Here is a 24,837-nt window from a genome sequence, read left to right as displayed (position 1 = left end):
TTGCTTTACTTAACACTTAGTTCTTGTGTATCTGTGCCTTAATCATGATTTCTGAAGCAATTTATAACTCACAAATTCTTCCTGCTTATGACCATAGTTTCAGAGGGAAAAACAGCAGATAACAGCAAACATGCTATACATACATCGTAAATAAAAATGTTTACATGGATTATTGTGTTTATACTTCATGACTGACACAATGAGGCAGTTACATTATTATTTTGATTTTATAGATGAAAAAACATATAGGAACAGCAATTTGTCAGAAGTTGCATAATAATTGTTAAGACTGAAAGCTGTAAACAATGTTGAAGGGACAGTGGTGAAGTGTGTGGCTTTTAGGTTTACAGCTTGATGGAGTTTTGTCTTTATGTGTTCATTTAACCATTTCCCAGATGAAGGACTAGAACAGTGGTTCTCAGCTCTCCTAATGCTGTGACCCTTTAATACAGTTCCTCATGTTGTGGTGACCCCCAACTATAAAATTATTTTCATTGCTACTGAACTGAAATTTGCTACTGGTATGAATCATAGCATAAATATCTGTGTTTTCTGGTGGTTATAGGCAACCTCTGTGAAAGGGTCATTTGACCCCTAAAGGGGTTGAGACCCAGAGGTTGAGAAACACTGCACTATAACATTTCCAGCTGCCTACAAGTTTCCTCGGGCACTTTCCCAAGCAGTGACTTTTCTAAGAATAATCCCCCCAAAGACATAAATGGCACAGCCATCGTGGAAAATTATGTGGGGTTCCTCAAATAGTTAAAAATAGAAATGGTCACCAATCCAAGAAATCCAATTCTGGTTATCAATCCAAAAGAAACAAAATCAGCATCTTTGGGGCATAGGCAATCCCATTTTCATTTAAGTGCTAGTCACAAAAACCAAGATAGGGCATTGATTTAAATACATACATACATACATACATACATACATACATACATACATACACACACACACACACAGCAGGCATGTATGCATATAGCATGCACACATGCATGCAAGTTTATTCTATCTACATTGTATCTGGTTTTAACCATATTGCAAACAATAATATTTCCTTTTGTTCTGATAATGAATAGCATCCACCTACCTGGGTGTATACAACTGGACCTGTCTCTTTGACTAGATAGCATTGTACTAATAATACAGACTAAGAAAGAAAAATACCACATGATTTCATTAATATTGCATAATAAGAGGCAAATTCAAAGAAGCAGAGAATAGAATGGTGGTTCCAGAGATGAGAAGGAATGGGATGTTGGTCAAAATGTTCACTTACATGTTCTATAGATCTAATAGGGCATGGAAACTAGAGCAGATAATACAATTCTGCGTACTGCAAACTTTATAATTGTGTATCGCTTACATTTTCTCGCCAAAATACAAAGATATTGATGTGACCTTGGCTCATATGCAGTCATTGCTTCTATATATGTACACTCAAAAACACCATTTTGTATACTTTAACACACAACATTGAGGTTCAAACCATTTTCCTACATAAACACTATTGAAATGCCTTCTCACTTTGTTACTCTTTTCTAAACTTGAGGTTCACACAAGTAAAGTCACACAGTGATTCTGCATATAGAAACTGATTCAAAATCATGCCACGTGCCTTCCCCATTCCTTGTATAGCACATCAGTAGTTTGTTTTTCTCATTGCTGCGTAGTGCATCGCTGCATACCATGGTTGATGATGCTAGGGTGTTCTCCAGTTTCTGTATTTTGTGAATGATACATTAAGCAACACACTTTGGTTGATAGAAACGCTGATTTCTCTTGATCACATGCTCAGGTTTACAGTTGTTAGGTCAGGGAATGGTGTACTTTCAGTCCTGAATTTTCTGGCTCTACTACTATTAACTGTGCAATAGCTGCTATATGGCTATCTATGTGATCTCAGCAAGGTCTTAATCAGGAACTTTCTATTAGCTTAATAAGTAATAGAAGGAGGAAGTTTTATATTTGTTCAGCAAATAAGAGTGTCTTAAATTATTACAAAGCTGACACACCACGATGTATATAGAACATTAGAGAGCCTCTCTTTGGAAAAACTGTAATAGCCCCCATCTTCGACGGACTTGTTTTACTCACTGAAATGTATACAGTAAGAGGAAGGTGAGCAATTGATTCCTCATTTACTTGTACACTGTAATTAGATAACAAAGAAACAAATCAATTTAAAACCAATTTCCATAGTCTACCTATGCACAGAAATTGATTGCAGACTCGAATTTGCTGAACAAAAAGCGAGGCTAGCTGATCTTGGTTTGTATTTCATTGAGTAAATGTCAGCTACTGAGTCTCTAAGCTTACTGCTGGAGAACCAGAATGCAGTCACTGTGAGGTTGAAGTGGGTGTGGCTTAGGCATATCACTAGGTGAAGGAAGATGAAATATTTAACAATAGTGGAAGGAGAAACCTCTGCCAACTGCCCCTTCTTTCACACTCTTAACTCATCTTGATTTAATGCTCATTGATTCTCATTGGTGGATGCTGTGCAGAGCAGCCCTCTTGTAATGGAATGTTAGACAATTGGGCTGAAATTCACTCTACAGGCCAGCTCAATTCTCTGGGGCATTTCTGAACTCTTGACAATGCAACATTACATTTGAAGGGATTGGTTTGACCTATATGCCCCGGAATAGGTTTCCACAGTGTGTCTGGTTTTTCTCAATGAGTGATCCATGTTGCCATTGTGACAGGATCTGTAAGCTGTTTGATAACCTGCATGCCTTCTGCCCTGGCACAACACAGAATTTGCAATGTTGTGCTTTCTCTGAACACCAGTATTTATGCAACAAAGTGACCTGACATGATAGAGAAAACAATGTCTTATTTCTCAAAAGAAATGCCACTACTCTGCCCCTGACTTCCATCTTTTTCTCTCTTTACCTTTAAAGCAGGATTAATAGTACTTATTTCACTGGGATTCTGTGATACATAACTTTAAATATGTAACAGTAGCCAATTAAGAGATGAAAAATTAAATGTATTGAGGAAAAAGACAGAAGTAGAAATATAGTAATATTTGGAATGGGAAACTGTATTTAACAAGGAGAAATACTTTGTGATGTCACTAATAATGCTATCAAGGAAAGAGAAAGCAGGCAACAAGAGAAATCTTCTTTCTTCCATGCCCTTACGTAGGCTCCCAGTAGAAAGTGTGGCCTAGATTAAAGGTGTGTGACTTTCTGGCTTCAAGATCCAGGTTAGATGTGGATCTTCCAAAAACGGAGGGCACACATGTGAGGGATTTTTGCTTAATTTGAAGTAGGAAGATAACGGCATGGAAGAAGGAAGATTTTTCTTGTTGCCTGCTTGCCCTTTCCTTGATAACAAGTCCATTCCCTCACCAGCTTTAGAGCCTACTTCTTTGGGATTCCAGCATATAATGAAGACTAGCTAAGACATCCAGGCTCATGGACTGAGCAACCGTTGAACTATTAGACTTTCTGTTGACAGTCAATGATGGACCTAGACCACAGCCTGTAAGTCATTCTTATAAATGCCCTTTCTATATTCATAGGGAGGTTCATTCCATAAGTTTTGTTAGTCTAGAGAAACCTGACTAATACAGTTGGGAAATGCTGTAGATTTCTGGGCTCCACTTTGGAGCCCGTCCCAGAAAATGTCCCTATTATCTACAAACACTTCCCTAGCCATCATGTCTCCAGCTGCAAACCTGAGTGTGAAGTAGATCCTTTCCTGTTAGTTACTTCATGTTTCCAGAAGCTGTTGCTACAACTTTATCATGGGAGTATCTGAGATGAGGATTTGGTGGTCTGTGGGGTTATGTGAATAGCATATGAATACATGACAAGGCAGGTGAAGGCGAGATAACATGTTTTGTGAGGTTATTATGATTTTGAACAAAAACACTAATATTCATGTTACTGCAGTATACTGATCTTGCCACATAAATGCCATCACATGTCTGTAGAGATCCCTGCAACTAAGAATAGCCATCGCACCTACTTACTTAGGACCCCATAGACATGCAGACATTTACAAATATTTGGTAGACATGTCCTTCATCCTTCATGCTTGTATTTTCTGCTTCAGTCTTACTGGAGTAGAGATGGAACAGTCAATATAGGCATACAGTTCAAGTTCTGATTTCAAGAGCAAGGACCATCATCCAAATGGCCTCAAGGCCAGAACATACTCTAGGAAATTTAGAGAGACAGGTCCCTGGAGTGAACTGATCATCTGCTTGGTGGAGTGTATGTCCCCAAACATTCTTCTTCTTTTGCTTATCATTTCACTTCCCACATAGGCTCTTCCTTGGGGAGTGGCTGATTTGCATGCCTAAAAGCACATACCCTAGCATTTTCACCATGAATGAATTGTGATTTTCATTTTATGCATCAATATCATGAGGTTTGATTGATTGGTTGTTTTGATTCTGTTTCTCAGAGACAGATGTATTTCTTTTGTTGGATAATCAGGACCCTAAGTCTGCATTTCTGAGAGCTGGGCCATATAATATGGTCAATTGAGGCATCATATAGCTTTCTTGTCATTTCCCAGCACTGGACAAGCCAGGGCATGAGATGTTCTTTCTTAATTAAATGTTTACACTGGACATGTGTAGAATAATAACTAATATAGTATGGATCTGCATTGTACAGCTATATCAAATGGCAGGTGTCATTGTTATGTTTCCTCTGCACATATGAAAACTGAAGTAAAATTGCTACTACAGGAGCTTCAGTGCAGGGCACACCTTCTGGCGCAGCACACAGTATTACCTGTAGTCTCTCTCTCCTTCAGCTTGTTAGTTCTTCACCTGATTATGTCTAGAGGTCTAGAAATAGAAGCACTTAAACTCCCCCTTAGGAGTTTCTTTGTTTAGGTTACTAGGGGCAAAGGATTAGCTGGAAGGCATTTTCACCCACTAGAAGCTGTGACCTGTTCCCTGGCTGAGCATCCTTCATCTATCCATCACCATGTCTCCTAATAGACAGGATAGGTCCTGGACAGGGTTAGAGAACAACTTCCTCCCTCAGGGTCACTTCCTTTGAGGCACCACTGTTCAGGGCCCTGCTGAGATTTTGATTTAAAAAGACAGATAGTGTGCAACTTCTATTAATCTTTTCTTTCTTCTGTAGAAAGATGTGGATTCTTGCAAATTTTTCAAGGGAATTTAATTTTCCATGAGTGCTGCCAAATTCAATTTTGAGTTTTAAATAAAACACTAGAAAATAGCTCTGGTCAGACGTTATACTTCTCATGCATTGATTCATTGATGTTACTTTTACCTCTTTGCAACCTAGTCTTCTCTATCATAATCTTTAAGCCATTACTTTCCAAACTAAAACTACATTTAAAAAAACATAATATTGAAATGCTTGACTTTCTTTTGTCTTCCTCCTCTTGATTATGGTAGTGACTTTTGAATTGTTTTATGTGTGCTGAGGCAGAAAACATTTGCTAAAGCCAAGACACTATGAAAACATGTTTTGAAAATGCTCAGTGCACAATAGCTAATATTAAGGTGATATATTATACATCCAGATAACTCTGTAATGCCTCCAATGATACTGTGCCCTTGTGTGTGTGTGTGTGTGCACATAGATCTTAATATCCTAGTTTTTAAGTAGATCATTACATATATAATATATGTTAATTAATTTTAAGGTGATGTAGATTGTCAGACAATTCTTTCTATCTGTCTTCCCATGTCTTATTCTCCCCCTTTTGCATATTGCTCATATTCCCTACCAGACAATTCTTTCTATCTCTGTCTTCCCATGTCTTATTCTCCCCCTTTTGCATATTGCTCATATTCCCTACTAATTAATGCTTCTCTAGTGTTGAAACTAAGGTAAGCAGATTCGTAGAGTCAAAGGCATAATTTTGATTTCTTTTGAGATTTTCCCAGTGAAGTGTGTTAGCAAAGTGGTCAGTTAAACAAACAACCAGTTCCAGGTATGAACCTCTAGGTTCCACCATTTTTCCAGACACCTGAATAATCTGGGCCAGTGTTAGATTTAAGAATGATATGAACATCATTGATATGAACACCTTCCTCCTGGAAAGTCTATCATCTTATTCTTAAGAGCAAACACAGTCACATTGTTATATAGTTCAGCCAGTCATCCCCATTCCTTTAGAAACATCAAGGTGAACTTGGGTAGTGATTGGTCTACACGTCCAAGATAGTGAGTGTAAAATGCCTCACAGTTATTGACTACAAAGTTACATTTATAGACTATTTACCAAACAAATACAGAAAATGGAAAAGAATCAAGTTCCATGGCATGAAAAGTTTTAAGTAATTATTTTGTATTGAACCAAGCAAATGAAGGAGGGGGGTTTATCTAAAAATGTTTCATAGCTTGCTGGTTAGTAAAATTATTTGCTTGAATTTCTTTGTGAGAAAAAAGGGGTCATAAAAGGCATGTCCTACTAGTCCTAGAACTTGTCTTTAGACTTGTGGAGCCTCTTTTCTGAGTTTTCCTACTTGTTAGGCACCTGTTCTTCCCAGAAGGGAAGATGTCCCAGTCTTGGGACAGATGGCAGCCCAGTTGTGTGTCAAACAGCATCTTTTCTGTAACCATCTGCTCTCTGCTTGGTGAGTGCCTATCAAATGACATTCCACAGCAGGTTGTAAAGAAATGTATTTTTACTGTCACTGATGGGGCAGAATTTGGGATCGGAAAGAATATACCATGACTTTTATTTCATGTGCTTCTGTTTCCTTTTCTCTTTATACTTAAGAAGGGCAGGGTTATGCTGTATCCAAAGACTCCTGTCGATACTGTCTATACAAAGTGAAAGTGGCAACCTTGTCCTCACACTTGAAGTGACTGGGGTTATATTTGTGGATCATGGCCACTCTGAATATTTTGTGCATTGTTAAGTGTAAAGAAGAAAACACTCAGATGAGCATATGTACATGCCTGTAATCTACACCTCTGAAAAACTGGATGACTCATTTTAATCTTTTCCTTTCTATCTTCAGGGGATTAGATGATAGGTATGGAGGCCATCCCTTATTCTCAATATGCTAGGTAGTGTTTGTATGCAGAGTTAACACATCATGGACCTGCATACCTGGAATGAATTGTCTTCCCAAGCACCTGGCCCTCAGTCCTCATATCAGCATATGGAGAATTAATAAGAAGTAGGGAATTCACATGTTGCCAATACTAGGAATCGTCTTAGCCATCCTTATTGTTTTTTTATTTCCACCTTTGTCTTATGTATTATGAGACTATGTTATGTAAATTCAGGCTTAGAGTTTGTTTTATTTTTTTGAGAGCATCCTTTATCTCTCTGGTAGACTGAGTCTTTTAACATAATGTCTCTATTTTTATCCTCTAATGCTTATCTGAAATTCTAAATAATTATAGAGAACACATAGCATGAACATTAGTATTTTAGCCATTTATGTTATAAATTATTATTGTTATTATTGCTTCATTGTTGTTGTTAGGGAGTGTGTGTGTGTGTGTGTGTGTGTGTATGTATTAACATGTACATGCCACAATAGTGTGTATGTAGGTCAGATGACAACTTTTGGAGTAGGTTCTTTCCTTTAACTGTTGGTTCTAGAATCAAGTTCAGTTCATCAAGGTTGTACAGCTAGTTTTTGCTTGTTTGTTTGTTTGTTTTCTGAGCCAACATTTTGCTAGATACCATCTTAACCATATTTTAAATGGACAGCTCACTAGTATGAAATGTATTCACATTGGCATGTTCCAGGAAAACTTATTTACTAAAATCTTAATATATGTATATATCTTAATATATTTTATATTATATACTTATATATAGTTTAAGTATATGTATATATATACATATATATACTTTATACAAATATAGAGTATATTTTATATGCTTTCAAGTATATGCTTTTTTTCCACCCAAGATAGAGTCTCACTATATAGATCTGGTTGCCCTGGAATTCAAGGCTGACCTGGAACTCACAGAGATCCACCTGCCTCTGCCTCTCGAGTGGACATGAGCTACTACAATTGGCTAAAGTAATATATATATATATATATATATATATATATATATATATATAATAACTTTATATTACTATATATGTATATATATATGTACACTTTTTAGTATTATGCATGACTTGGTTTTTAAAATCCATTTTTAAAAATTAGCTTAAATATATTCATTTATATTTATGCAATTTCTATTTACTATGTAAATATCCTATTTTCCCATTTGTCTTTCTTATTCTTTTCTGCCTTCCTTTGAACTAGTCAAATTTTTTTATTTACTGTTATTTCATTTTCTCCTTTATTTGCCTTTATTTGTAGATTATTTCTGCATTTCTCCTTTATTTGTAGATTATTTTACTATCATTACTCTTTTTAATTGTTAGCTTAGAGTCAGCTATATGTACTAGACATATGATAATCTGTGTTAAAACTTTTTTTTACCACTTCCTGGAACATGTGAAAACATAGAAACATATATCTTTGTGTTTTTACAAGTATTTTAAAAATCCCTTTTCTTTTCTCCATCCAACCCTTCATCTTGCTCCCCCCTCCACACATGCATTTTCTCTCAAATTAATTTCCTCCTTCATTTTAAGTGTGTGTGTGTGTGTGTGTGTGTGTGTGTGTGTGGTTGGGTAGGGCTGTGTGTGTGTCTGTGTGTAAAACCTGTATAGTATTATTTGTATGTATAGGGCTTTAGGGCTGGCCACTTGATATTGGATAATCAGTAGGGGACTATTATATGAAGAAGAGTGTTTTCTCACACTTTCAAGCATTCTTTAGATTCCTGTAGTTCTTTGTTTAGGGTTGGGTCTCCATGAGCTTCCCCTGTTTATGTTATCATGCCTACTGGTGTTATCCTTGCGCATGTATTGTTGTTTTGATCTACATATGCTCTAAATTTCATGAGGATATTCTTACTATTATTATTGAGTCAATATTTATTTAGTTTGAGCCACTTATTTGTCTTCTATTAGTTTCAGTGTTTTCTGCATTTTCATAATGTATTCAGCCTGAAGAAGTTGCATTACTAAATTTTTTTATTCTAGATTTTCTGGGTATCAATTTTCTGGGTTGAATTTTTCTGAGAACTTCTTCATTTTGAAAGAAGATCATTTAAAAATGGATTTTTGCAGCTGTAGAGGCTCAATAGTAAAGGGTACATGCACTTTTGCAGAGGACCCAGGTTTGGTTCCTATATTTCATATGGCCCCTCACGATTGCCTGGAATTCCAGTTCCAGAGAATTTGTCACTCTCTTCTTCCCTCCATGGGTACCAGGCACCTACATGGTAATATACTTACATGTAGGTAAATTCTCATGCAAATAAATAAAATGAACTTTAAAAAGTGAAATTTTATCAGTGTATAAGACACATACATTGAATACATAATGACTATCAAGCTTCAAGAATATGTACAAACAAAACACAGCATGAAACCAGCAGCCAGCCCAGGTAAGAGAACTTGACAAGTATTCCAAGAGCTCTCAGGCCCTTTCCAAACACCATCTCCCCAAAAAGTACCCACTCTCACCTCCTAAAATCACCAGTTACATTGGCCTGTTTTGTGTTTTGAATGGAGGAAGGTTTTACATGCTCTTTTATGACTAATGCTCCTTATAAGTGATACTTATGAGATCCACTGATGTTATATTTAGTGATAGAGTTATGGTAGTCTATTCTACTGTACAGATATATTTATCCATTTTACTATGTGGTTGATAATTTTGGCTGATTGTATAAAAATGGCCACAGATATTTTAGCATGAAATTTGTGTCTTTCACATATACCTTTCTTTTATGATTTTTAATTTTTCATTTAAATTTGAAACAAGCTGTTTTACATGTCAATCCCAGTTCCCACACCCTCCAGTCCTCCACTGTTACCCCCACCAAACCCCATCCCATCCCCTTTCTGCTTCCCAGAAAGCAGATTTCTATAGGGAGTCTTCAAAGTCTGTCATATCACTTGGAGCAGGGCCTAGAATCTCCTCCATGTGTCTAGGCTGAGGGAGTATCCCTCTATGTGGAATGGGCTCCAAAAGTCCATTTGTATACTGGAGATAAATACCAGAGGCCCCAGAGATTGCCAAGTCCTTCTAACTAACACTCATGTTCAGGGGGTCTGGGTTGGTCCTATGCTGGTTCCCCAGCTGTCAGACTAGAGTCCATGAGCTCCCCTTTGTTCAGGACAGCTGATTCTGTGGGTTTTTCCATCCAGGTCTTGACCCCTTTGCTCATCACTCTTCCCTCTCTGCAGCTGGATTCCAGGAGTTAGGCTCAGTGTTTAGCTGTGGGTGTCTGCTTCCTCTTCCATCAGTTACTAGATGAAGGCTCTAGGATGTCATATAAGATAGTAATCAATCTCATTATCGGGGAAGTTCATTTAAGATAGCCTCTCCACTATTGCTTAGATTGTTAGTTGAGGGTCATCCTGGTAGATATTTGGACATTTCCCAGATTTCTCTTTAAACCTATACTGTCTCCCCCTATTATGGTATTTCTTTTCTTGCTATCCTCTATATTTTCCTTGATTCAATCTTCACACATAGCTTTTATTCAGATTCTTCTCACTATCTCCAAAGTTAACTAATTTGAGCATCAATTCCATGTCCAATGTTTCACTGACACATGACTTACCCAAAGACAAAATTCTTCAGTAGCTGTGAACTTGTGAAACCTGACAAATGATATGCTTCCAATGTATTTCAGTAGAATTGACAGCAGATGGTCGTTTTCTTTTTAAAGGTGGGAAATTGCCTAGAAAAGGGAGTGTTGGATCCCAACCAAATCTTAAACCCATCTGGAAAATTCCATTAAGTCCATAAGGCTACAGAATAATCCTATTTGTCTTGGCACTTTGCCTTATAGTCCTATTGGGACTGTACTATCATGGCTATCATCCCAAGTCACAGCCCCACCCCAGAGTCTAAGGTGCATCTTCCATCTCTAGGCATTGAATGGTAGCTGCCTGACCAGTGAAACCAGGGATGCTATATCTTTGCCTCTAAGGGCTGTGTGTTTTGGGCCTAAATTGCCTTCATGGATATCCATCATTTTTCTTGAGGGATATTTTCCTAGCTGAATAGCTATATTTCTTCATCTGGTAGAATCCATCTGTGGCAGCTTTCCTGCAGTTTGTTCCATCTCTGACTAGGCTGGCAATATTTCTGTTGATGTATTCCCATCTCCATTCCTTGTTCCTGCCAAAATATTCACTAATATACATGGTTAATCTCTTTTTGGAGTGACTGTCCATCACACCTGGGCATTTTCTACAGAACATGCACTTTAAATTTTTTGTAGTATGGACAGATAATAGATTTTCTAAAAACCCCAGTTCCTGATTCTCTCTTTTTGTTCAAGAATTTATTCCATGTGTATATTTCCTCTTTCATTTTATTGTATACATAACGAGAAATCTGACCACACCTTCAGCACATCTTTTACAAGTCTCTTCCGATAATCATGCAATTTGATTGCTCGGCAAATTCTACCTTTCACAAAACATGGGAAAACAATTCAGCCACCATCTTTGCCACCACAACAAGCCCTTTCCCCTGAGACCTCATTAGAATCATGTTTTATATTACTATTCTTACCCAAATACTCTAGCTTCCACCCATTACCCGGGACCAAAGCCATTCACACGATTTTTTGATATTTACATGATAAGCCATTCTTTTCACAGTACACACATTCCTCTTACTGAAATGCCATGGACTTGGAGCCTAAACAGCAGACACCATAGATCCTCAGTTGTGACTAAGTAACCTGGGCTGCTGTCCCAAATTTCCTGCTGTGGTTTGCAGAAAGCTGCCTTCTTACTGTTCCTTCTTATAGCTTTTGTTCTGTGTGTCTTCATCTCTGCTGCAACCCTTTGTGTAGAAGGAAGTTAGGGCACCACTCTTAAGACCATGTTGATGACATGACAGACTTTGATGATACCCTTTGGAAGGCCTCACCCTACCTGGGGAGTGGATGGGGGTAGAATGGGGAGGGGGCTTGGTGGGGGAGCATAGGAGGGAGAGGGAATGATATGTAAAATAAGATCGTTTCTAATATTTCTAATATAAATTTAAAAAGACCGTATTGAATTGAATCTTAATTTACAATTTTCCCCCTTTCTCCAAACAGGATCTTATATGGCTCAGGCTGATCTCCAACTCTCTATGTAGCATAGTCTGAGCTCCAACTATTTATATCACTAAGGAGACTCTGAACTTCTGATCCTCTTCCCTCTACTCCAGAGTGCTGACATCAGAGACATGTGCCTTTAGAGTCTGTTTATATGGTGCTGGGGATTGAACCCAGCACTATGGACAAGACTTTACCAATTGTGCTATATCCCCAGCCCTTTATTTACTTCCTTTATGCCTTATTGCCAAATGCAGTAACTTGGTGTCTAGTGCTTTGCCATAGGAACATGGGGAGGACAAATACAGTATGCAGTGGGGTTCAGTTTCCTAACAGACCTCATACAGTTTATTGAAGAGATGAAGCTTTCTCTACTCGAACCTGTGTGTGTGTGTGTGTGTGTGTGTGTGTGTGTGTGTGTGTGTGTGTGTGTTCCTGAGGCCTCTGTTCTGCTAAGTAAGTTAGTTTTTCTATTGGAACATCATTACTATACTGACTCAATAATAAGCAGTAATGTGACAGACTAAGATACCAGCTTTGTTATTTTAGATGCCTCTGATTGCTTGTTTATGGCAGTGCTGGGGATTGAACCCAGGGTCTTGCAGAAACTGTGCAAGTACTCTGTAATGGATTTCTGTAATGGATTTGCATATCTAGTCTGAACTACTTATTTTTGACTCTTCATGAAATTTATAAGCATGTTAGCATCTTAATTTCAATTGTGTCATATACGGGCTTTGATCAATGCTAAACATTTCTCTTTATGTAGAGGTCTTAAACATTTTTAGAGATGTAATTTGAGAAATTTGATTATTAATTTGGCACTGTTGCAAAGCATCTTTCTATCTTTTCATTCCCTGTAAGCTGTTTCTTTTTGGTATAGGTGTTTTTGGTTGAGAGGTGTTTTCTTTTGTCATTTAAAGATGTCATTCCTTTTGCAGGAGATATAGCTCAAAGGTAAAGAGCATTGACTACACCTCTACAAGTCCTGAGTTCAATACCCAACAATTAAATGGTTGCTCACAACTATCTGTAATGAGGTCTGCCACCCTCTTCTGGCATGCGGGTATACATACAGGCAGAAAGCTACACATACAATTAAACAAATCTTTAAAAATAGATGTAATTCCCTCATTTTCTGACTGTCCTTATTCTGTTTTTGAAAAGTCTAATCCGAATCCTGATGACTACCTTATATCCCATCTAGAGCCTTCATTCAGTAGCTAATGGAAACAGAGGCAGACACCCACAGCTAAGCACTGAGATGAACTCCTGGAATCCATTTATGGAGAGGGAGAAGTAATGAGCAAAGGGGTCAAGACCAGGCTGGAGAAACCCACAGAGACAGCTGACCTGAACAAGGGGGAGCTCATGAACTCCAGTCTGATAGCTGGGAAACCAGGATAGGACCAACCCAGATCCCCTGAATGTGGGTCTCAGTTAGGAGGCCTGGGCAGTCTATGAGGCCTGTGGTAGTGGAGCCAGGATGTATCCCTGGTACGTGGAAGGACTTCGCAAGCACATTCTCCATGGAGGGATATTCTCTCAGCCCAGATACATGGGGGAGGGCCTAGGCCCTACTCCAAATGACAGATTTTGATGATCCCTCATGGATGGCCTCATCCGCCCTTGGAAGTGAATGGAGGATGGGATGGGGGTGGTCAGGGGAAGGTAGGGTAGGAAGAGGGAACTTGGAGTGATATGTATAATAATAATAATAATAATAATAATAATAACAACAACAACAACAATAAAAATTCAGCGTCAGTCCTATTGCTCCTTTTAGGGTACTATGTTACATTTTCCTTAGATGATTTGCAGTTATCTGTCTTTTCAGTAGTTTTACTATGCTAGTTTCCAAAGATTTCTGTCCCATGACTTATGCTTCTTAATGTTTGTGCCTCATTCAGTCTCTCTCCTTCAGTCTAGAATGCTCACATGTTTAACTTCTACTCAGATGCTGAGTGTCTTCTGAGGCCCACATACTAGAAACCTCACTGCTTCCCTGTCCTCCCAGCTTACTCACTCTTAACAAACAGCTCTGGGAGCTGAGTGACACAAAAGGCAACTACTCTGGGACCGCTATGTCAGAAGAGAATCAAGCTGTGCAGAATTGGCCTAGAAATAAAGTTTGCATGAAGGGAGAGGATGAGGGAAGTAGAGGAAGAGAATGGGAAAAGAGAGGGAAGGGGGAATACAGAAGATTAGAGAGAGGAAGAAAGACATGCCCTTTCATGGTTTTCTGACTCCACTGACCCACCCCTCCAACTAGGTCCAATCCACTAAAATCCCATTCAGGTAGATAAGTAGATAACTTATCTAATGATGAAGTTAGTTTTCTCATACTCTACTTGTCTTTCAATAGCACCACCAGCTTGGGACCACACCTTCAACACATAAAAGAAACAGGAGAAAAATTTCCAAATTTACAGCTGATGCCTTTCTGTGACCACTCAGGATGGTTTCTTCTAGTTCCGTCCATTTGCCTGTGAATTTCAAGATGTCATTTCCCCTCCCCCCCTGCTAAGTAGTACTACATTGTGTATATGTACCACATTTTCTTTATCCATTCCTTGGTTGAGGGGCATTTAGGTTACAAATTATGCTGCTATGGACATAGCTGAACAGATGTCCTTATGATATGGATGTGCATCCATTGGGTATATGCTTAAGAGTGCAATTGCTGGGTCTTGAGGTAGATTGATCCTCATTTTCCTGAGAAACTGACATACTGATTTCCAAAGTAAGAGAGAAGAATAAGAGAAATAAAATCATAAAAAGAAAATAAAGTTATTTATATTTTGATCACAGTTCCTTTCCTTCCATCTCCTCTCTACCTTTTCAAATGCACACCTTTTCTCTCTCTCTCTCAAAAAAAAACCCAATCAAATAAAAAGGACAATGATAAAACTAACAAACTAACAAAAAAAAAAGAGAAACTAGGAGAGAATATGAGGAACACATACACATGCAGACAGCCACATGTACACATACACATATATACACCTGGGTACACACACACATGCACACATACACAACTAAAAACATAAATATTTAAAATTGGAAACCATAATATATAAGCAAAAAAATACTATGATAAAAGCCAAAACAAAGCAATATGAGACAAAATAATCTCTTAAAAATCTCTTAAAATATCTTTGAGTTTGTATTGTTTTGCCCATCTATTGCTGGGCACTGGACCTATCCTTAAGTGTAGTTTGTATACCCAGTGAGACCCCTCTGGATAAATAAATGCAGAGTTTGGAGTTTGCCTAGCTAGTTTTGGGTCTTGCTTTGGTACAGTATTTCCTCACTATGTTCCCTTCCTGCATTTTGGAATGGTAATTATATCCATCATTATGTGTCGGAAGTATGTGATCTGCTTTTACTGTGGCTTACAGTTAAGAATTTTCATAAATATCAGAAGAAACTTTGAACATTGGACTTTTAAACATTGTTGAGACGATGATAGACTATGGGGACTTTTGAAGTTGAACTAAGTGCATTTTGCATAATGATATTGTTACAAGCTTATGGAGGCCAGGAAGTAGAATGTAGTAGTTTGAATGTAATTGAGAGTGATTGTTAATTTGAATAGCTTCTTGGCTGGGCATGGGACCTCATGTCTACTTCCCATCTAAATACCTTACAAACACTTTGCTGTTTTCTAAAAATCTTAAGAGTGATATTCTTTAAACACATGGGAAACAAAAATTGTTTCAGAAAGATTTCTGAGTATAGGTCATATCTGATGTAGTGAGCCCACTACTATTTCTAAGAAATTCCCAAACTCTCTGAGAGAGTTGTGTCACCAGAGCACCATAAGCTTGGACTGTGTGAGACCAAGGTGGTTCTACAGGAAGAGGCCTCCACACCCCTGATCATTTATGGGCAATAATCATTTATGGGCAATAATTAGATGCATATAGGGACAAACCATATCTTTGGTAAAGGAAATTTGAAGTCAACCTTCAAGAGAGATGAGAGTAGCAATAAAATCTGAAGTAGGGTGCTTCTATAACTGAGCTGTAGGTCAATGGCTAATTTGATTCCAAAACTGCTTGGATTAGTGACTGCTATGTGATTCCTCTCCTTGTGTGCTCCTCTCAGATTCCAGCCTCATCTACTTGAGTGGCAATATCGATTGCACTTGCAATATGTTGGTGTCTTAGGGGTTTCTATTGCTGTAAAGAGACACCATGACCACAGCAACTTTTATAAAGGAAGACTTTATACATACTTGCATGTATGTTTTCAGGACTGACATTTGGCACTGGACAACCAATTAGTGTGCTTTTCCCTGGGGAAAACAACCTCTCCCAGTTTTGCTTTCCTCTGTTGTTCTTTGTGTAGGATTGAAGCATCATGGGCTTTTCCCCATCCACTTTGACATGTCCATTAGCATCATCTTTTATCACTTTTGGGCAGTCATGTTAGTGAGACTTTATGGATATAGCTTCTGTATCACTAACAAGAATCTATAAACATTCATCCTTATACCCACAGATAAGTAGAGTCCTAACCCCTCATCAAGGAAGCGTCTCTTTGCCACAGATTGAGTTTACCCCAGAAAACCAACCTTAACCTTTTAAAATGCAGAGCTTTGGTGCCTTGTCCCAATGGATATATCTTTTTTCTTTAAACAGAAAAAGGTACAAACTCCAGACTCAACTCATCTGCTCCAATCGTCTGTTGCCCACTAGATCCTATCATTAAGAAATAGACTGCTGTTATTCTTTTCTAGAGACTTTTAGTTTTAATGTTTTTGTTTTTTTTTTCCTGCTGCAAGATGTTCAAAACAGAAGCTTCTATAAGTGATGGGCTGTCTCCATGTAATTTATTTCCTTTCAAGCTTACAGAGAATTTAGTAAGAACACATTTCACCTTATCACATTCTTCAGTTTTCTTGAAGGAAGTTTCCAGAGTAATGAAATGGTTGGTGACTGTTGAATAAGGGGAACAGAAAAAAGGAGATAATTTTGTGTTTTTCTTTACCATTTAAATTGACGCAAAATATGTAGTTATATTAGTGGAGAGTATGTGTTAGATTTAGAAAAAAATATAGTCTTCATGATGCAGAAATATTCCATTTAATGTTACATTCTACTCGAAAATTTCAAACATTGAAAGAATGTATATGAAATTGTATTGTGTGTGATAGTGAGGGGTGGGTAGGCTATGAGAATGAAGAAAAAACACTCTCATTCATTGTAAAATTATGATTTTATGGTTTGGAAGACACTGAGATGCCATTGAATCCCACCCCTCTCATTTAGCTGGGAGAAACAGAGTTCCATAGAGGTTAAGTCCCTTGCTCATGATGCATTCTAGTTAATTACTGAGAAAAAAAGAAAAAAGAAAAGAAAAAAGAAAATGCTTTTCTTGAGTCTGTTGTCTTAAAAGAAAACAGAAAACCATACTGAGCACATGGTGCCAAAATGACTGATTCTAAATTAAGAAAATAAAACACATTGGGGAGCATGGAATCCTATCTTCCTTGAAGCCTCTTTGTACTCTCCCTTGCTGAGATGCAACTCGCAGAGAAGCACACTTGTACTTGGCAAGACCTTTCAGCTCATCTGATAGTGAAGTTATCAAGCAGCAGGTCCCAGGGTTATCGATAGGAGGCTGAGGATCGAGTATCCAGGGAGATGAGCCTGTCATGAGACTATTCCAGGCCTTCTCTGCTCGTGATTATGATGGGGCCATGTAAGAGCTAGTGTCCTCATTCAGAACCATCCAGAAAAGAAAGAAGGCTGCAAAATAGGCTCTAATAGACAGTAAACCATGGTAGAGACATGGGGATTCCACATTTTACTCCTTAACTTTCTATTGACAATGGCTGGAGTTTCAGAGTTAGGTTTTATTCTTGAACTTCTCTTTTCAGTAATTGGTTTTTCTGTTTTGTCTTTAATTTGCCATTATAACCACTCTTAAGCATGTACTTCAGTAGTGTCAAGTACATTATTGTAACTATCGTCATCAGAACTCTTCATCTGTCCAAGCTGAGACTGAACCCACTACGTTTCCTAGTCTTCTTCCTTCAGTTTGTCCCTATGAGGCAGAGTGTCCTAGATACATCATATGCATGAAATTACACAGTATGCTTTTCATGGCTGGTTTGATTCACTTGACAAAATGTGTTCAATGTTTACCCACATGTATCATGTGGTAGAATTTCCCTTTTTAAATGTGAAGTAAAATTCCATTGTATATACGCACTGCATTTTAATTACCTATTCACCGTTGGCTTTTCACTTGGGTTGCTCCTGTCTCTTCTCTTTATAATTAGCAATTTTAGATGTATACAAGAGATTCAAAATAAAGGCCTGGAATAAATCAGTGGACACATCACAGTAAGCCTACAGAGAGTATAAAAGCCAAGTGGAGAGGGGCCAACCTAGTCAAGCCTCACTTTGCCCTGTCAGCATGTAACTAAATCTACCCAGTACCTTTCAGCTTGGCGAAAGACCCCCCCCCCACACACACTCACACAAACTCACACACAAACCTGACAGTATAATCAGGAATTGTGATGTACTTACCACACGCTACAGGCACGGCAAGGAGAATGGATGGCTGTGACCAGACAGCATTGTATTTGGAAGTGTAAAGATTATGTGTTGGAAGTATATGATCTCCTTTTTTTTTTTTTTTTTTTTTTGATTTTACAGTGGATTGCAGTTAAGAATTTTCATAAATATCAGAAGAAACTTTGAACATTGGACTTTTAAACATTGTTGAGACTATGATAGACTATGGGGACTTTTGAAGTTGAACTAAGTGCATTTTATATAGTGATACTGTTACGAGCTTGTAGAGGCCAAGAAGTAGGATGTAGTAGTTTGAATGTAATTGAGAGTGATTGTTAATTGGAAATAGCTTCTTGGCTGGGCATGGGACCTCATGTCTACTTCCCATCTAAGTGCCTTGCAAACACTTCGTTGTAGTGGATGTAGGTCTTATAGTTTGAGGAGCACATATCTACTTAGAGAAGGAATAGAAAGGGATAAGACCTAAGACCTCTGCAAGAAAAGGGCTCCAGAGACATGGAATACAGGTTATTATTCACAATAAAATATAGATTTGGGGTTTGCATGAGACTTTTCAAGGCCTTAAGCACTTGTGGGTGTGACTGGGTCATGTTAGTACTAGTATATTCCATGTTATTCAGCCCTCCACAGAGGCGTATGCCTAGCATTTCCGTAGGACTATCTGGAGCTCCACTTTCTCTGAGGCCAAGTGTCTTAACCAGGTTCAGAATAAGTTGGTCCTGTTTGTCTGCTCTGGTATTTTCACTGAGACTCCTGGAACTTGTAATGATGACTGTGTGTTTCATAAGAACTCCACTGCCTGTGCCACAAAATTTGGCTGCTGGTCACCTCTGGCCAAGTCTGTCTCATGGTCTGTGACTTTGAATGAAGAAATATGGTCAGGTTAGGTTCTCCCCTCTAGTGTGTGTGTGTGTGTGTGTGTGTGTGTGTGTGAGAGAGAGAGAGAGAGAGAGAGAGAGAGAGAGAGAGAGAGAGAGAGAGAGAAGAGAGAGAGAGAGAGGTAGAAATGGAGGCAGAGAGATGGAGAGATAGAGACAGAGAGTATACACATGGAGAGAGAAAGATAGACCCATGAAATTGCACTTCTTTTTATTTTGTTTGTTTGTTTTTGATGACTGATGTTTTATTTATTTTATTTTTCTCTTCTCTTTTTTTAAATTTAGAAATAATCTTGTTTTGCATGTCAATCCCAGTTCCTTCTCCCTCTCATCCTCCCCTGGCCCCCACATACCCCCTATCCCATCCTCTTTCTGCTCCCAAGAGAGGGACAGACCTTCCATGGGGGATCTTCAATGTCTGTCACATTTGGACCTAGCCCTCCCTCCTGTGTCTAGGCTGAGATAGTATCCCTCTGCATGGAATGGGCTCCCAAAGTCTATCTTACAATGGAATCTTGTTGACTTTTCTGGACTTGTTTCAACTTGTTTGCCAAACTCCTTCTTCACTAGGTTGAGGGTTATCCAACTTGCTGTATGTTTCCTCTGAATTTATATCCTCCCCTATTGCAGAGGTACCAATATCAATGCACCATTTTCCTGCTTTTGCTTTTGTTAATTAAACAAAAACTTGAATACCTAGAAAGAAATGGACAGTTGGCCAAAGGTTCTCTGTCTCGTACCTTTTATGTATGATTATTAACTTTGGTTTAGCCAGTGTGTTTTCAAAGTCTGAGGGATTCTTGGCATCTGAAAAATTGTTACTGAACTTGACTGACTTCTCCCAGAGTCAAGGAAGCCACTGATGGTTGCTTTATTTATTTGCTGGCTGGTAAACTGAATTGAGTCTAGGAGAAACCTGTAGATTTTAGAAGCAGACAGTTGTGGTGGGAAGACCATGTAAAGAGGTGTAGCTGGCATTAAGACGAAGGATAAGATGTGAAGTATTGTGGGGGATGGAGCTGGAAAGAGATCATTAGGGAGGAAGAGATGGGAATAGAACTGAAAATATATGGGATCAAGCGAAATTGGAGACAGATCAGATGTGGTAGTTGCTGGAGAGTACAATAGAGATGGGGGAGTGATGTGCATCTTGGGAGATTTGAGTGGTGGATGATGAGATGGACATCAACAGTCCCATCTTCCATGACTTGACTGAGGTGAGCGAACAAACTGATGACAAAGTTCTAGACTTAATTGTGTTAGAAACACCACAGCAGAATAGTTTCTACTTCATTACCCCATGGCCTTTTTCTATTATACTAAAACTTCACACAGAACACATTCAAATAGTTTTCTAAAATGTCATTAAAACTAAGAAGGTACTTAAAAGGACATATGAGAAGCCACGTTAAACAAGTACAGAAATAAATTAGAGATGAGAAAATATTAAAATATCTGACCTGCGTGGGCATCTGCATAATATTTAAAATGATCTCATCCATTTAGTTTTAGTGTTTGGTGTCCTTATCTGAAATATATTTAAAAAAAATGTTCTCTGAGTGAGGCAGGTGAACTGAAGGAGGGTATCTTAATATACAGTGAAATATAAATTAATAAGCTCTCTAAAGCTATTAGTAAAAGTACTGCAATACATTAGCAGGTGCCTGGGTTCAATGATTTAGGAATCTGATTTATCACCAAAGTTAATCCAAAAGGCATCTAATCTATGCTGGGTTAAAGGGGTGACAACTGGGAAGACTTCACTGAAGTAGCAAATTGTAAGGGGATCAGAATTCATACTAATCTTCTGTGATGGGGAGAAGCCGAATACATTGGAGTTAAGAAACTTCTACCTCAGAAAAGGGTTGAAAAGAAATGTGGGCTGTGGCTGTTGAAAAGAGAAGTGTCCTTATTAGCTGGATTGACTTAGTTAGGAACAACTTCAAATCAGCTACAGTAGCCACCAACATAGATTTCCCTGACTTTCATGTCAGCAGGGCTTCTGCATTTCAAAAGCCTGCTCCAAACCTGTTCTTGCAGAGATTACATGCAGTATTTTCCTTCCATCCAGCCTGCATGCCTGCACACACTTGACCTTTTCTTCCTTACTCCAGAGGCTCTACATTTTTAAATCAGAGCTTCTTGGAAATGCTGTAATTCAGATGTGCCAGTCCTCACCCACCAGTGGCTTCTCTTATTGCTGCTTTGTTGCATTAGGGCTCCTTTCATTCACATGGGCATCTATTATGAATGGGAGTATAAAGAGAAGGGGGTGTGGATTGCATTGCAATGTTCCAAATGTATCTCTTCACTCTAAATATTTATCATGCCATTTTTTTTCTATTCAAAAGGATACATCCCTTAGCTAATTCACAGGCAACTTTTTGTGTACTAATTGATGAGTTCATAGAGCCACTATCTTCCTTGTTATTAAAGCCAACAGTCTAGATGCTGTATTTGGTTTTAATTTAAGCTCTTCTATATTCTTAAATTCATAATCTTTAGATTTCCATCTACATTTATTCTTGTTTTAGGAATTTATTTTAGCTGTTGCTAATGCCTCAAACAAGTGTCTCCAAGAATATGCATGCTGATATCTTTGCATGGATAATATCCTTTTCCAGAAGGCTTTCTTGCCCGATTTAAAGTTATGTAATTGGAAACACTTGTCAGAATGTGGGTGGTAAGCTACTTCTTATCATATCTCTCTGTATCATAACTTTTTATCTTCTCCATTACAAAATGTAAACTTTGTAATAATAGCAATTGTTCATAACTCTTACCAGATTTCAGTTCATGTGCAGAATAGCGGGTTTCTTCATGCCATTTTTATTCATGTACACAATATGTTCACTTTCTATTACCCTTTCTAATCTCTCTTCTCGCTGGTTTCTGTCCTTCTGCTTTTCATGTCATGTATATATACACACACACACACATACACACATACACACACACCTTGATTCTACATATGAGATAAAACATGTGACATAATAATATCATAGTCAGTTTCTAGATAAGAGTCAGATTTACAATAAGAACAATATTTATTAGATGGGAAAACAACCACGTATTCTCAACCTTCATGTCTTATGTGATAGTGCTTGAACATATTAGTGTTTGTCTGAAAGATGTTTGGGTAGTTTTCAGTTGCTCTTAAGTTAGTCTATCTTGGCTGTAGGGAACACAGATCACCCTTCAAGAAGGACTTGACCTTTGGCTGCTAATGGTATGGTTATTGGACCAGTTTCCAGTATTGGTGCCAACAGAATTTACCTCAACTTGGAAAAGTAGGACCACTTCTTAGGTGGCCCTCAGATGATGGAGGAGTATCATGTGCTGATTTTGCCAAAGACTGGTCACTGTCGATAGGAAATGTCCTTCTGGCAGGAAATGTCTCTACTTTGGCTTTCTTGTGGGCCAAGGCATGTCAGGACTGTACCATGGTCTATGCTGCTCTCTCCAGGGCTCTTCCTCTCTGCTTCCCCATCTCAGGGTTCAAGTGTTCACTATGGCTGGAACCTTTGTTGTCCCTGAGCTGTTTTGTTTTGTTTTGTTTTTTCTTTTTCAATCTTTCATAAGTTCAAGCTCACAGTACAACCTCTTGTATTTCTACTCTATCCTGCTGTGTGCTTCTCTGGGGACTGAAGTTTCCATTGAGATTAATGAGGTCACTCTGCAATTATTATTATGATTATTATTATTTATGCCAGGTATCACACTAAGGGCCTTGTGTTTGTGAAGCATTTGATTTAGCAGTGGCTTTTACATTAACTCCTGACACTTTAGTGAATACTATAAAAAAGGTTGCTTGTAATATTCTGTAGCATGAAGATCTTAAATTGCCTGAAGGTGGACAATGGGGTTGTTTTTCACCTAGGAACTCAGCCAGCAGGTTTAATTGAGGTGTCATTTTCCAGAAATGCTAGTTATTAGGCTGATGTGCTTGGACTCACAAAACTTCCACAACTATTTAAGAATCCTTGTTAACAGAGGAAAGCAACAGTGGAGGAAAACAACCAATTAGGAACATTTGGCTCTTTCAAAAATGTTTCTAAACAATTGACACAATCCCACTCACAATGCCCTGGCATGACTAGTATCAGCACTTTCATTTTAGCAGTGACTCCAAAGCCCCTTTCTTGTCACCAGCATGTCATCATCTGGAAGGACACTGTCAATTAAGAACCTTGCAATGGGGCTGGAGAGGTAGCTCATCAGTTAAGAGCATTGGCTGCTCTTCCAGAGGATTCATGTTCAATATTCAGCACCCACAGGACAGCTCACAACTGTCTGTGACTCCAGTTCCAGGAGATCTGACACCAATGCCCATTAAAAAAGTTAAATAAATTATTTTTAAAAATCTTATATTGATAGAAAGGGGACCAGATTAGAACTAAGCAGTTTATATCCTCTAGAAACATTTATGACCAAAATTTGAGCCATAGCAAGCTGGATGCAGTCCCTATCATGACCCTGTCTTAATTCTCATCCCTTATCACTGACAAGGCAAACCTGTATATAAATGTGGCTAAGAGAAGTATATTCAGTCTTTTTTGCTTTCTTAGTTTTATTTTAGTTAAATAGTCTAGGAATTAGCTTGTTCTGTGTCTGCTTCATCCCCTCTTCCAGAACTGTCTTCTTGTTCTAAAGAGGATGCGATTGTTATAATAATCACATTACCCAGACTTCCTTGCAGCTGGGGCTCTTCCCATGGCAAAGGGCTACTAATCAAGTGCATACATGTGCAGCTTTCATCTGTGACTCATCCCTTTTGCTGTCACAGCTGTGACGGGGTCTACAGGGTTCAGAACTGAATTGTTATGGCAGCCACTTTCTTTGTGACCCAGTTCTGGGCTGAGATTTCTTGCGACTAACTTCTGAAAGCTCATGTAAAAGCTCATGGCAGAATAATTGGCTTATGTTTGGCTCCTTCCCTATGATACTGTGACATATGCACGTATTCATATTCACTGCACTCTGCACTAGTACATTTATTACCATTTAAACCCATTAGATTATGTAGTTTAAGCTGAGGACTTGGAACTGCAAAATTCAGTGTGGCCTGTCTTGAGAGGGATGAGGAGCCCCCAGTATAAGAAAGGGCTACTTCATAAGCACAGAAGAATCTTAATTTATCTGTTGGTGGCTGTTCACAGTCTATACCTGAAGTGTGAGTTTCCATGGACCATCCTACTCTAACTCTTACCACTTTTCTCTTCCACTTTATCATTACCCAATATTACAAGCAGCCAGATTTCAGGCCATCACTTTTCTATGGGATGCACACT

This window comes from Phodopus roborovskii, unplaced genomic scaffold, assembly GCF_943737965.1.
Source record: "Phodopus roborovskii unplaced genomic scaffold, PHOROB, whole genome shotgun sequence".
Taxonomy (NCBI): Eukaryota; Metazoa; Chordata; class Mammalia; order Rodentia; family Cricetidae; genus Phodopus; species Phodopus roborovskii.
The sequence above is the reverse complement of the archived record's forward strand: the minus strand, read 5'-3'. Positions refer to the sequence as shown.